Genomic DNA, 12,022 nt, shown 5'->3' on the forward strand with positions numbered 1-12,022 from the left:
CAGTAGGACCCCAGCTACCACTTCGATCCATGGGCATAGACCAACTCTTAGGCCAAAAGCCTAAGCTTGGGGGAGTACATATTTCTCACCGACATTACATTCATGTTCACACACTCATGTCAGTTGTCGGTGGTCATACTTTTTCATTGTATCATCCATGCTAGTTTATTTTTTTGCTTTCATCTTGTGTGTTTGAAAAACCTTAAGAAAAACCAAAAAAATTAGTTGTAGCTTTTAGTTAGTTTACTTTCCATGCTTGTAGTAGTAGTAATTAAAAAGAAAACCCAAAAAGACTTTTCGTTCTTATTTTGCTTGTTGGGAGCTTTCCTGTGTAAATAGTTTTATTTCTTTTCTTGTTCTTTGGGGGTCGAGAAGAGGAGACCATGATGAAAATGTTGAGTGGCTCTTATATGCATTATTGTTGATCTAACAAAGAGCCCATATTACATTGTCTTCTCTCTTGAATTGAGTGCTTGCAGATTCCAGTTTAGTCCAATGCACGTGCACTATTATTATTATCCACATTGTTCGGTCGTGCAAGTGAAGGGCAGTAATGATGATTATATGATGAACTTATTGAGATGAGGAAAGCTGGTATGAACTCGACCTCTCTTGTTTTTTGTAAATATGATTAGTTCATCATTCCTGATTCAGCCTATTATGAAACAAACATATTTGCAATTGTCGGCGTTCTGGGAACGGGGGTCCCCAGACTTGCCTGCCTGCGGCCTGTGGCGTGGCTCAAGTGGGGGCCTAGCGCGGCCCATCTTCATCAGCTCAAGCTCAAGACCCTCGCGAGGGGCCAAGCTTCGCGGGGCGGACGACCGGAAGCTTCCTCAGAGGCAGCCTCGTCAGGCAGGCTCGCGAGGAGGCAGAGAGATCAAGGCAGGGGTACCTCGCGAGGAGCCCGTGACGCAAGCCATGACGATCGAGACAAGGCGGGCGCCAGGCGGGCGCCGGCCTGCGCAGTGTCCTTGTTTCCCCTTTGGTGCAAAGGGGGCAGGCACATGCTGAGGCATCGGGCAAAGGTTACCATTTCGGTGCAACGAGACCAAGACCAGCAGAGCGGCAGGACAGAGGTCACCGTGGAGCCCAAGACGGCGTCATCACCAGTGCTTTTGGCAGCCGAAGACCGCCTTTGGTCAGGATAACTTGTACTAGATGTTCCCCTTCAAAATGGCCAATTGTTGGCGCCCTTCCTGCTCATTATTTGGGGAGAGGTCCAGGGCTTCTATAAATAGAGCTAGCCACCACAGAGAAAAGAAGGGGGAGAAAGAGAGAAAAGGAGAGGAGGACATCTAGAGATCTGATAGAGCCCTAGCAGAGAGAGAGAGAGAGAGGCGACTGAACTCGCCCAAGCAGTTCATCGCACCAGATCAAGAACACCTCTCGCGAGGCTGTTCTTCCCTTGTACTGTTCATTGTCAGCCCCTGAGGCAATCCACCACACCACACACTGGAGTAGGGTATTACACCACAACGGTGGCCCGAATCGGTATAAACCTCGTGTCCCTTGTGTTGTTTGTTGTTTCCAGCTTAGATCACGCGAGGAGATTGGACGTAGATCGGTAGGGGAGAGATCTCCGTGCGCACCCCAGTGTTCGAACCTCAAGGGTCTGTCGGAACCCGAAATCCGACATTTGGCGCGCCAGGTAAGGGTGCGCCGGAATCTTTCTTCCGCTGTTCGCGTGTGATCTTCCGTCGTGTCCATGGCTGACGCTCGTCGGGCTCACGCCGAGCGCCGGGCTGCTCTCTTCACCCGCGTCGCCCAGACGGCGCCCGTCGGTGGACGCCCTCGTCGTTCCCCGTCGCCTGCCGCCAACGCCGCCACCGGCCCGGCGGGGAACGAGCAGCAGGCCTCGTCCCAGCACCCTTCGGTGCGGCGGGAGGGCCGCACCGCTACACCGTCGCTGACTCCAGCCGCTTCATCGTCCCACGCCCGTCGCGCCCCCACGGACGTGCACGCCGCGCTGCTCCTGGCAAGAGAGCTCCTGCACTACCGCCCCGTCAACGACCTCTACGAGGACTGGCTTGCTCGCATCACCAAGCTCGTCAGTGCCGCAGGGGGCTCCCCCTTGCCGTCCCTCTCGCTACCTCGCCCACCATTCCGCGCAGGAGGCGGGGATCAGGAGGTGCCTCCACCACCTCCTCCCCAAGAAGGCGCCCTGGCTCCAAGGCGCGCAGCCCCAGGGTGAGACCCTCCGTGTCTGGCGCCTGCGCAGCAAGAAAGGAGCTGCCAAGAGATCCCTCATCCCCAAGAAGGTGCTCGCCCGCTTCTAGCACCGGCGCGCCAAGATCGCGTCCCTGCACCTCCATGCCAAGACCCCGCGCTGCTCCAAGCGGCGGCGCACGGTAATCCCCAGGAACAAGCCCAGTGCCAGCAAAAGGCGCCGGTGGCCACAGCAGGCTGCCGTGCCCTCACCCCCGAGCTATGCGGCGTCACATGGCCAGGCAAGTTCAAGCCTGACCTGCCCCCTCACTACGATGGCACGGCGGACCCCGCGGAGTTCGCTCTACGAGCTATGCATCGAAGCCGCCAACGGAGACAAAAGGGTCATGGCGAACTGGTTCCCCATGGCGCTCAAGGACGGGGCCCGCACCTGGCTCCTGAACCTGGCTCCTGGCACAATCTCCTCCTGGGACGAGATGCGCACTCGCTTCATCGCCAACTTCCAGGGCACTCGCGACCGGCCCCCGGCCGTGAGCGATCTGCGCCGCATCAAGCAGCAGCAAGGGGAAACCCTGCAGAAACACATCCAGCGCTTCAACAACACTCGACTCAAGATCCCCAAGGTGACTGAAGAAGCCATCATCTGGGCCTTCTCCGATGGCGTACGCGACATCAAGATGAAGGAGGAGCTAGCAATCCATGAAGACCTGTGCACATCCCTGGAGCTGTTCAACTTGGCAACCAAGTGCGCCAGGGCTGAGGAAGGGCGCCTTTCCCTCCTCGAACTCCCGGCTGCCAACCCAGAAGAGAAGAAGCCCAAGGCCAAGGACGTGAAGCGCAAGGGGGCTGCCGTGCTTGCAGCGGAGCCAGACACCAAGCGAGGCAGCCTGAGTCATCCAAGGGCAGCTGGTACTGCATGTACCACGACCTCCACACCCACAACACCAACGAATGTCAAGAGCTCAGGACCGTGAGAGATGGACGTGTTAGCCGACGCCCGGAGCGCAATGACAGGGGCTATGGCCGAGGAGGAGGAAGAGGTGGGGGACGATGGGAAGACCGTGGCCCTTGCCAAGGGTGGCATGACCGACCTCGCGAGGATCACTGGCAGGACCAGCCTCGCAAGGGAGGTTGGAGAGATCAGCCTCGTGAGGATCGCCCGCACGGCAATGCAGGCCTTCCTCCTTTGCCGCCACCACCAAGGAGGAACGAAGGCCAACATCAAGACGAGGGGGCTGGGGGCTTCCAGGAGCCGTGCGCGATCGCTTGCATCTTGGGTGGCGTGCAGGCCCCAGCCTCACAGCGCATCTTCAAGCAGTTTGCTCGTGAGGTGAATGCAGTCCTCCCCAAGCTTGAGGCCACACGCCCTCTCAGGTGGCCTGCATGCGCTATCATGTTCAGCTCAGCAGATCAGCTCAAGTGCGCAGCAACGGCCAGAGTCCTCCCGATGCTTTGCTCCCCGGTCATCAGCAACGTGCAGGTCTCCAGGACCCTCATTGACGGCGGAGCAGGACTCAACGTCCTGTCCGTCGAGACGTTCGACAATCTCCACGTGCCGTACGATCAGCTTCAGCCGACCAAGCCCTTCTCAGGAGTCACTGATGGTTCCACTGTTCCAATAGGGCAGGTTCGCTTTCCAGTCACCTTCGGGCAGCGCAACAACTACCGCACCGAGCTCATCGACTTCGATGTCGCCCACATCCGTCTGCCATACAATGCCATCCTCGGGTACCCAGCCCTGGCCAAGTTCATGGCAATAACTCATCATGGATACAATGTCCTCAAGATGCCAGGAAGCGGTGGAGTCATCACCCTACCCTGTGAAGAAAGGGACGCAGTGTATTCACTTGAGTGCGCGTTCCAAGCCGCAACAATCGAAGACCCGGACCACGGGAACGGAAGACTTCCCGAGGCGACCCTTAAGAAGAAGAAGAAGGTTTCGCCTGGCCCAAGCCATAAGGAGGCAGGCGCCTCCGGAGGTGTTGCGTCAGGATCTGCGCCCAATCAGGGAGTGCAACCCTCTCTCGCATAGGAAGGCGTGCCCGGCGCCCTCCTCAGGCAGGGCTCGGGGGCTCTTTCTTGGAGAGCCACCAACTTTGCCAAGGTCGCGAGGGAGGCGCTCGAGCACCACTTGGAGGGGTGCTTCCAGGCACGTTTCCCTTAGGAAGGTACAAGGCAAGGAAGACCAAACCCTCAGGAGTTCATCGCAAGAAACACCCAAGAGCTACAGGAGTCGAGAGTCATGCGTGGCAGCCGCCGCTTGCCCACCGTAGCCCCACATCCAGGCGAGGATGGTGGGCTGCGCGTCTGCATTGACGTACCAGGGCTCAACCGAGCCGCGTCTCAGGAGTGCCTCTGGCCTTCGCACATGGGGCGTTGCGAGGGTCCACCTCACAACTACGTCCGCATGCCTTTCGGCCTGCCGAATGCGGTCGCCGCTCATCAGCGCCTGCTGAGGAGCATTCTGGAGGCTCAGGAGGTCAGGAATTGTGCGGTCCTAGCGGAGATGGAGATGGTCCTCGGAGGCCCACCTGCGCCTCCGGAGCCTCTCGAGGCTCCTGGGCCTGGGGGCTCATGAGGGTCGACGTCATCATCGCGCATCGCCCACTTCTTCAACATCACTTCATCTTCAACGGCACCAGGTGACATCTTTCTAAGTTTCGTTTTTAGCTGGGAGCGCCCACAGGGCCGCATCATTCCCAGGTCGCGTGGGTCTGTCCCTGCGGCATGTACCCGTTTTGCTTATGCTCTTTACTTACCTTGTTGGGGGCGCCCCTCGGGCTTCATCAACCCCGAGCTGATCGGGCCTGGCCCAGTGGCGTTTTCTTTTCCCGCGTCTACTTAAAATGAATTTCCTCCTGCGTGCTTAACGTACCCGACCTAATCGCCTGCTCGATTGATGCCTACCTATGGAGCCGCTCACTCTGGCACGACATGTGCGCACGGGTCCATCCCTACAACGCCGATAAATCTGAGTGGTCGAGCTCTAGCCGCGGCAGCACCGCAAGGTGCCACCTCACCAGGCCCTCAATGCCCCAACCACTTCCCCGGAGCGACCAAAGGTTGGCTGGCAACCATAACAACAGGTCTTGTTTCTCTTCATGATTGGTGTGCAGGACCTACTCCAGGAGCAGCGCTGGGGACGTCGTGAGCTGCCTCTCCCTCTCTCCGGCACGGACCGCTTGCACGTTAAAAGGGGGGCACCTGAGCATCGCGACTCATGGGCTCCTATTGGCTCTCCAGCCCTCACCCCCTGGCCTTGACCCACGACATCGCGACCTGTCATACCAGCGACGGCTGAGCTCGCTCGAGGGCCGGGACCTGAGGACGTAGAGCATTAAGGAAAGTGCGGGGGAGTGGGAAGAAGCTCGCGAGGACCTAACCCAGCAGCGCCTTAGCTGCCACCACTCAGGCCGGGCGCTTCATCGAGGAACTACACCAGACTCAAGAGATAATTCACGCCCTTATGGGAGTTGGACCAACGCAGCGCAAAACCCTCGCCCAGGGCAGCTTTGTCACGGTGATGTTGCCTTCCTTTCTCATCCAGCGAGGGCTGCTTGAGCGCTAAAGGGGACCTCCCGAGCATCGCGACTCGGGGGCTCTTACCGGACCTCGGGCCGCTCACCTCCTGGCCTTGACCACGGCATCGTGACCTGGCATACAAGCCTACCTGGGGACTAGGACCTGTCAGCGTAGAGCGCCACGTCCTCGTGAGGATAGAAAGGGGGAGCCGAGCCGAGACAGGACAAGCACCTCGCATTGATTCATATTAAGACATAATGTTCGCAAAAGACATGGCAGACGCCTTACATACCCCCACATGGTGTTGCTTCGATTCCTTGCAGGGAACAAAAGTACTAATCCTAAGGAACGCTAATCGCTCGCACCTCTGCAAGGGACGCCATCATCAACAATGGGATGCCCAACATCAGCGCCAACCCCATCCAGATCAGTGGCGTCGGCGGCTGGACGCAACTGCCCCGCTCCGAGCACGGCGCGAGCTCGGGGGCTTGTAGCTATTGTTGCTCGTCTCCGGAGTCGCGAGGAGCCCGGAGGAGCTGCTGGATTCCCCGGCTCCTCCGCTGCTGCCTGAAGAGCTGCTGGAGGACCGATGGGCGGGCCAAGTCCTCGCTAGTTCGTTGCCCCTGCCACTCTCCCTGGGGAGCACTCCAGCCGGCGTTCTTTAGCATCGAAGACCTTGAAGAACATCAGGGAGGCACCATCGTATTCAAGATGAATTACGAGGGCACCTACCGTCCGGCAGACCCGGGCGATTTCGCCCCAGCCCTGGGTCATGAAGACCTTGCTCGGAGCGACGACCGCGACCTCCACTCTGGACGCAAGGGTACTGCAGTCAGCGTGCTGCAGCCAGAGCTCCAGAGCCCCGCTCAACGGCATCTCGAAGGCAAAGGAAGGAGGAAGGCGAATCCAAGAGCTTGGAGGCGTGGAGCACGAGCTCGCGAGAGGAGCGCTCGGCGTGGACTCCAGGAGGAACGACGCGCACCACTGTGACTCGCCGACGTCGATGGCGGCACCGTCGATGTTGCTCGACGCCTTCTCCCCCAGGACCCATGATGCAGGCGTACAAGGGTAGAAAAAACCCAGGCGGCGGCCGCTCGTACCAGGGCCTCGATGCCTCCTGCTGAGCACCCTCATCTCGGTGGCAGAGGACCAGCCGCTTCTTCGGCGGAAGTGGGTCAGGACCCTCTTGGGGGGCCTTTCTCTTCTGTTCTGCAGAAAACCAGCGGATTGGTGCCATTGGCGTAAGGAGGAGCAAGAACAAGGAAGAAGAAGGAAAGGAGCAGCAGGAAGGGATGAACTGAAGGGGCTTGCGCAGCCCCGTGCTTATAGCCGGAGGAGGCCAACCGCCGAGCACCACGATCGCAGGTAATCATGACCGGTTTCTCTGCATGTAGGGACTTGTCAAGTCGTGCGGTCGCCAAGGCGTCATGGGGAAGCGCATACGCCCATGTCCAATCAATCGCCACGCGGCGCCCAAGGCCGCAGGCTGTTGGGGCCCGCGGCACTTCGCGCTCACCCCTTCGCGTCCCTGCTAGGCCAAGCCCGGGCGCGCCTTGGGCCCGGGGGCTACTGTCGGTGTTTTGGGAACGGGGGTCCCCAGACTTGCCTGCCCGCGGCCTGCGGCGTGGCTCAAGTGGGGGCCCAGCGCGGCCCATCTTCATCAGCTCAAGCTCAAGACCCTCGCGAGGGGCCAAGCCTCGCGGGGCGGACGACCGGAAGCTTCCTCAGAGGCAGCCTCATCAGGCAGGCTCGCGAGGAGGCAAAGAGATCAAGGCAGGGGTACCTCGTGAGGAGCCCGTGACGCAAGCCATGACGATCGAGACCAGGAGGGCGCCGGCCTGCGTAGTGTCCTTGTGTTCCCCTTTGGTGCAAAGGGGGCAGGCATAGGCCGAGGCATCGGGCAAAGGTTACCATTCCGGTCTAACGAGACCAAGACCAGCAGAGCGGCAGGGCGGAGGTCACCATGGAGCCCAAGACGGCGTCATCACCAGTGCTTTTGGCAGCCGAAGACCGCCTTTGGTCAGGATAACTTGTACTAGATGTTCCCCTTCAAAATGGCCAATTGTTGGCGCCCTTCCCACTCATTATTTGGGGAGAGGTCCAGGGCTTCTATAAATAGAGATAGCCACCACAGAGAAAATAAGGGGGAGAAAGAGAGAAAAAAGAGAGAAAAGGAGAGGAGGACATCTAGAGATCTGATAGAGCCCTAGCAGAGAGAGAGAGGCGACTGAACTCGCCCAAGCAGTTCATCGCACCAGCTCAAGAACACCTCTCGCGAGGCTGTTCTTCCCTTGTACTGTTCATCGTCAGCCCCTGAGGCAATCCACCACACCACACACTGGAGTAGGGTATTACACCACAACGGTGGCCCGAACCAGTATAAACCTCGTGTCCCTTGTGTTGTTCGTTGTTTCCAGCTTAGATCACACGAGGAGATTGGACGTAGATCGGTAGGGGAGAGATCTCTGTGCGCACCCCAGTGTTCGAACCTCAAGGGTCTGCCGGAACCTGAAATCCGACAGCAATGACAATTAGAGATTATAGTTGCTTATGCCATGCTTAATTAGCCAGGAGCTTATAATGGTTTACCTTGTGTGCCAACATTCTATTAAAATGGTTGTGATGTGGTATGATGGGGTGGTATCCTCCTTTGAACGATTCGAGTGGCTTGACTTGGCACATGTTCATGCATGTAGTTGAAACAAAATCAACATAGACTCCATGATATTTATGATCATGGTGCATTATATCCTACTCATGCTTGCATTCGGTGTTGATTAATTTTAATGCATGTTCATGACTGTTGTTGCCCTCTAGCTAGTTGCTTCCCAGTCTTTTTCTAGCCTTCACTTGTACTAAGCGGGAATACTGCTTGTGGATCCAATTCCATAAACCCCAAAGTTAGTCCATATGAGTCCACCATACCTACCTATATATGGTATCTACCTGCCATTCCAAGTAAATTTGTATGTGCCAAACTCTAAACCTTTAAATAAACATTCTATTTTGTATGCTCGAATAGCTCATGTATCAACTAGGGCTGTCTATATCCTCCATGCTAAGCGGGTTATTCTCAAGAGGAGTGGACTCCGCTCCTCATTCACGAGAAAATGGCTGGTCACCGGGATGCCCAGTCCCATGCTCAAATCAAATCAAAATAATTGCAAACAAAACTCCCCCAGGATTGTTGTTAGTTGGAGGCACCCGTTGTTTCGGGTGAGCCATGGATTGATGCTTGTTGGTGGTGGGGGAGTATACACTTTACCATTCTGCTTGGGAACCGCCTATAATGTGTGTAGCATGGAAGATATCGAGATCTCTCGGTTGTTATGTTTACAATGAAAGTATACCGCTCAAAATATTATTCATATCTATTTCAAAACCGAGCTCTGGCACCTCTACAAATCCCTGCTTCCCTCTGCGAAGGGCTTATCTATTTACTTTTATGTTGAGTCATCATCATCTTATTAATAAGCACAAGTTGGAGAGCATCACTGTCATTTGCATCCATTACTATTAGTTTACATTGAGTATGACTGTGAATGGATCTCTTTTACCATGAATTACAATGTCTAGTCAGTCCTTGATCTTTAAAGGTGCTCTGCATTTATGTTTTGTGGTCTTAGAAAGGGCTAGCGAGATACCATCTTGTTATATCATATCATGATTGTTTTGAGAAAGTGTTGTCATCCGAGATTTGTTATTGTTGCTCGCTAGCTGATTATGCCATTGATATGAGTAAACATGAGACCTAAATGTTATTGTGAATATGGTTAGTTCATAATCTTTGCCGAAAACTTGAATACTGGCTTTACATCTTTACAACAACAAGAGCAAACAGAGTTTGTAAAAGTTTTTCTTTATCACTTTCAGTTTATCAACTGAATTGCTTGAGGACAAGCAAAGGTTTAAGCTTGCGGGAGTTGATACGTCTCCGTCGTATCTACTTTTCCAAACACTTTTGCCCTTGTTTTAGACTCTAACTTGCATGATTTGAATGGAACTAACCCGAACTGACGCTGTTTTCAGCAGAATTGCCATGGTGTTATTTTTGTGCAGAAATAAAAGTTCTCGGAATGACCTGAAAATCAACAGAGATTATTTTTGGAATATTTAAAAAATACTAGAAGAAGAATCCACGTCAGGGGGCCCACACCCTGTCCACGAGGGTGGGGGCGCGCCCCCTACCTCGTGGGCCCCCTAACGCTCCACCGAGCTCAACTCCAACTCCATATATTCGTGGTCGGGGAGAAAAAAATTAGAGAGAAGGATTCATCGCTTTTTACGATACAGAGCTGCCGCCAAGCCCTAAACTCTCTCGGGAGGGCTGATCTGGAGTCCGTTCGGGGCCCCGAAGAGGGGAATCCGTTGCCATCGTCATCATCAACCTTCCTCCATCACCAATTTCATGATGCTCACCGCCGTGTGTGAGTAATTTCATCGTAGTCTTGCTGGACGGTGATGGGTTGGATGAGATTTATCATGTAATCGAGTTAGTTTTGTTAGGGTTTGATCCCCAGTATCCACTATGTTCTGAGATTGATGTTGCTATGACTTTGCTATGCTTAATGCTTGTCACTAGGGCCCGAGTGCCATGATTTCAGATCTGAACCTATTATGTTTTCATGAATATATGCAAGTTCTTGATCCTATCTTGCAAGTCAATAGTCACCTATTATGTGTTATGATCCGTTAACCCCGAAGTGACAATAATCAGGACCATTACTGGTGATGACCGTAGTTTGGGGAGTTCATGTATTCACTATGTGTCAATGCTTTGGTCCGGTACTCTATTAAAAGGAGGCCTTAATATCCCTTTGTTTTCAGTAGGACCCCCCTGCCACGGGAGGGTAGGACAAAAGATGTCATGCAAGTTCTTTTCCATAAGCACGCATGACTATATTCGGAATACATGCCTACATTACATTGATGAACTGGAGCTAGTTCTGTGTCACCCTATGTTATAACTGTTGCATGATCGATCGCATCCGACATAATTCTCCATCACCGATCCAATGCCTACGAGCTTTTCATATATTGTTCTTTGCTTATTTACTTTTTTGTTGCTACTGTTACAATCACTACAAAACCCAAAAATATTACTTTTGCTATCGTTACCACTACTATCATATTACTTTGCAACTAAATACTTTGCTGCAGATATTAAGTTTCCAGGTGTGGTTGAATTGACAACTCAGCTGCTAATACTTGAGAATATTCTTTGGCTCCCCTTGTGTCGAATCAATAAATTTGGGTTGAATACTCTACCCTCGAAAACTGTTGCGATCCCCTATACTTGTGGGTTATCAACAGGCTTCTCCAAAAGTCTGTATAAAACCATATGCTTTGATAACACTATCAAAGTGTACATTCCAACTCCGAGAGGCTTGCACCAGTCCATAAATAGATCGCTGGAGCTTGCACACTTTGTTAGCACCTTTTGGATCGACAAAACCTTCTGGTTGCATCATATACAACTCTTCTTGAAGATACCCATTAAGGAATGTAGTTTTGACATCCATTTGCAAAATTTCATAATCATAAAATGCGACAATTGCTAACATGATTCGGACAGACTTAAGCATCGCTACGGGTGAGAAGGTCTCATCGTAGTCAACTCCTTGAACTTGTCGAAAACCTTTCGCAACAAGTCGAGCTTTGTAGACAATAACATTATCGTTAGCGTCAGTCTTCTTCTTGAAGATCCATTCATTCTCTATGGCTTGCCGATCATTGGGCAAGTCAACCAAAGTCCACACTTTGTTCTCATACATGGATCCCATCCCATATTTCATGGCTTCAAGCCATTTCGCGGAATCTGAGCTCATCATCGCTTCCTCATAGTTCGTAGGTTCGTCATGGTCAAGTAACATGACCTCCAGAATAGGATTACCGTACCACTTTGGTGTGGATCGTACTCTTGTTGACCTACGAGGTTCGGTAGTAACTTGATCATAAGTTTCATGATCATCATCATTAGCTTCCTCACTGATTGGTGTAGGAATCACAGGAACTGATTTCTATGATGAACTACTTTCCAATAAGGGAGAAGGTACAATTACCTCATCAAGTTCTAGTTTCCTCCCACTCACTTCTTCCGAGAGAAACTCCTTCTCTAGAAAGTATCCATTCTTAGCAACGTATATATTGCCTTCGGATCTGTGATAGAAGGTGTACCCAACAGTCTCCTTTGGGTATCCTATGAAGACACATTTCTCCAATTTGGGCTCGAGCTTATCAGGTTGAAGCTTTCTCACATAAGCATCGCAGCCCCAATCTTTAAGAAACGACAGCTTAGGTTTCTTGCCAAACCACGGTTCATATGGTGTCA

Source organism: Triticum urartu, chromosome 4A (genome assembly GCF_056163025.1).
Source record: "Triticum urartu cultivar PI428250 chromosome 4A, HENAU_Tu73, whole genome shotgun sequence".
In the NCBI taxonomy this organism is placed as follows: domain Eukaryota; kingdom Viridiplantae; phylum Streptophyta; class Magnoliopsida; order Poales; family Poaceae; genus Triticum; species Triticum urartu.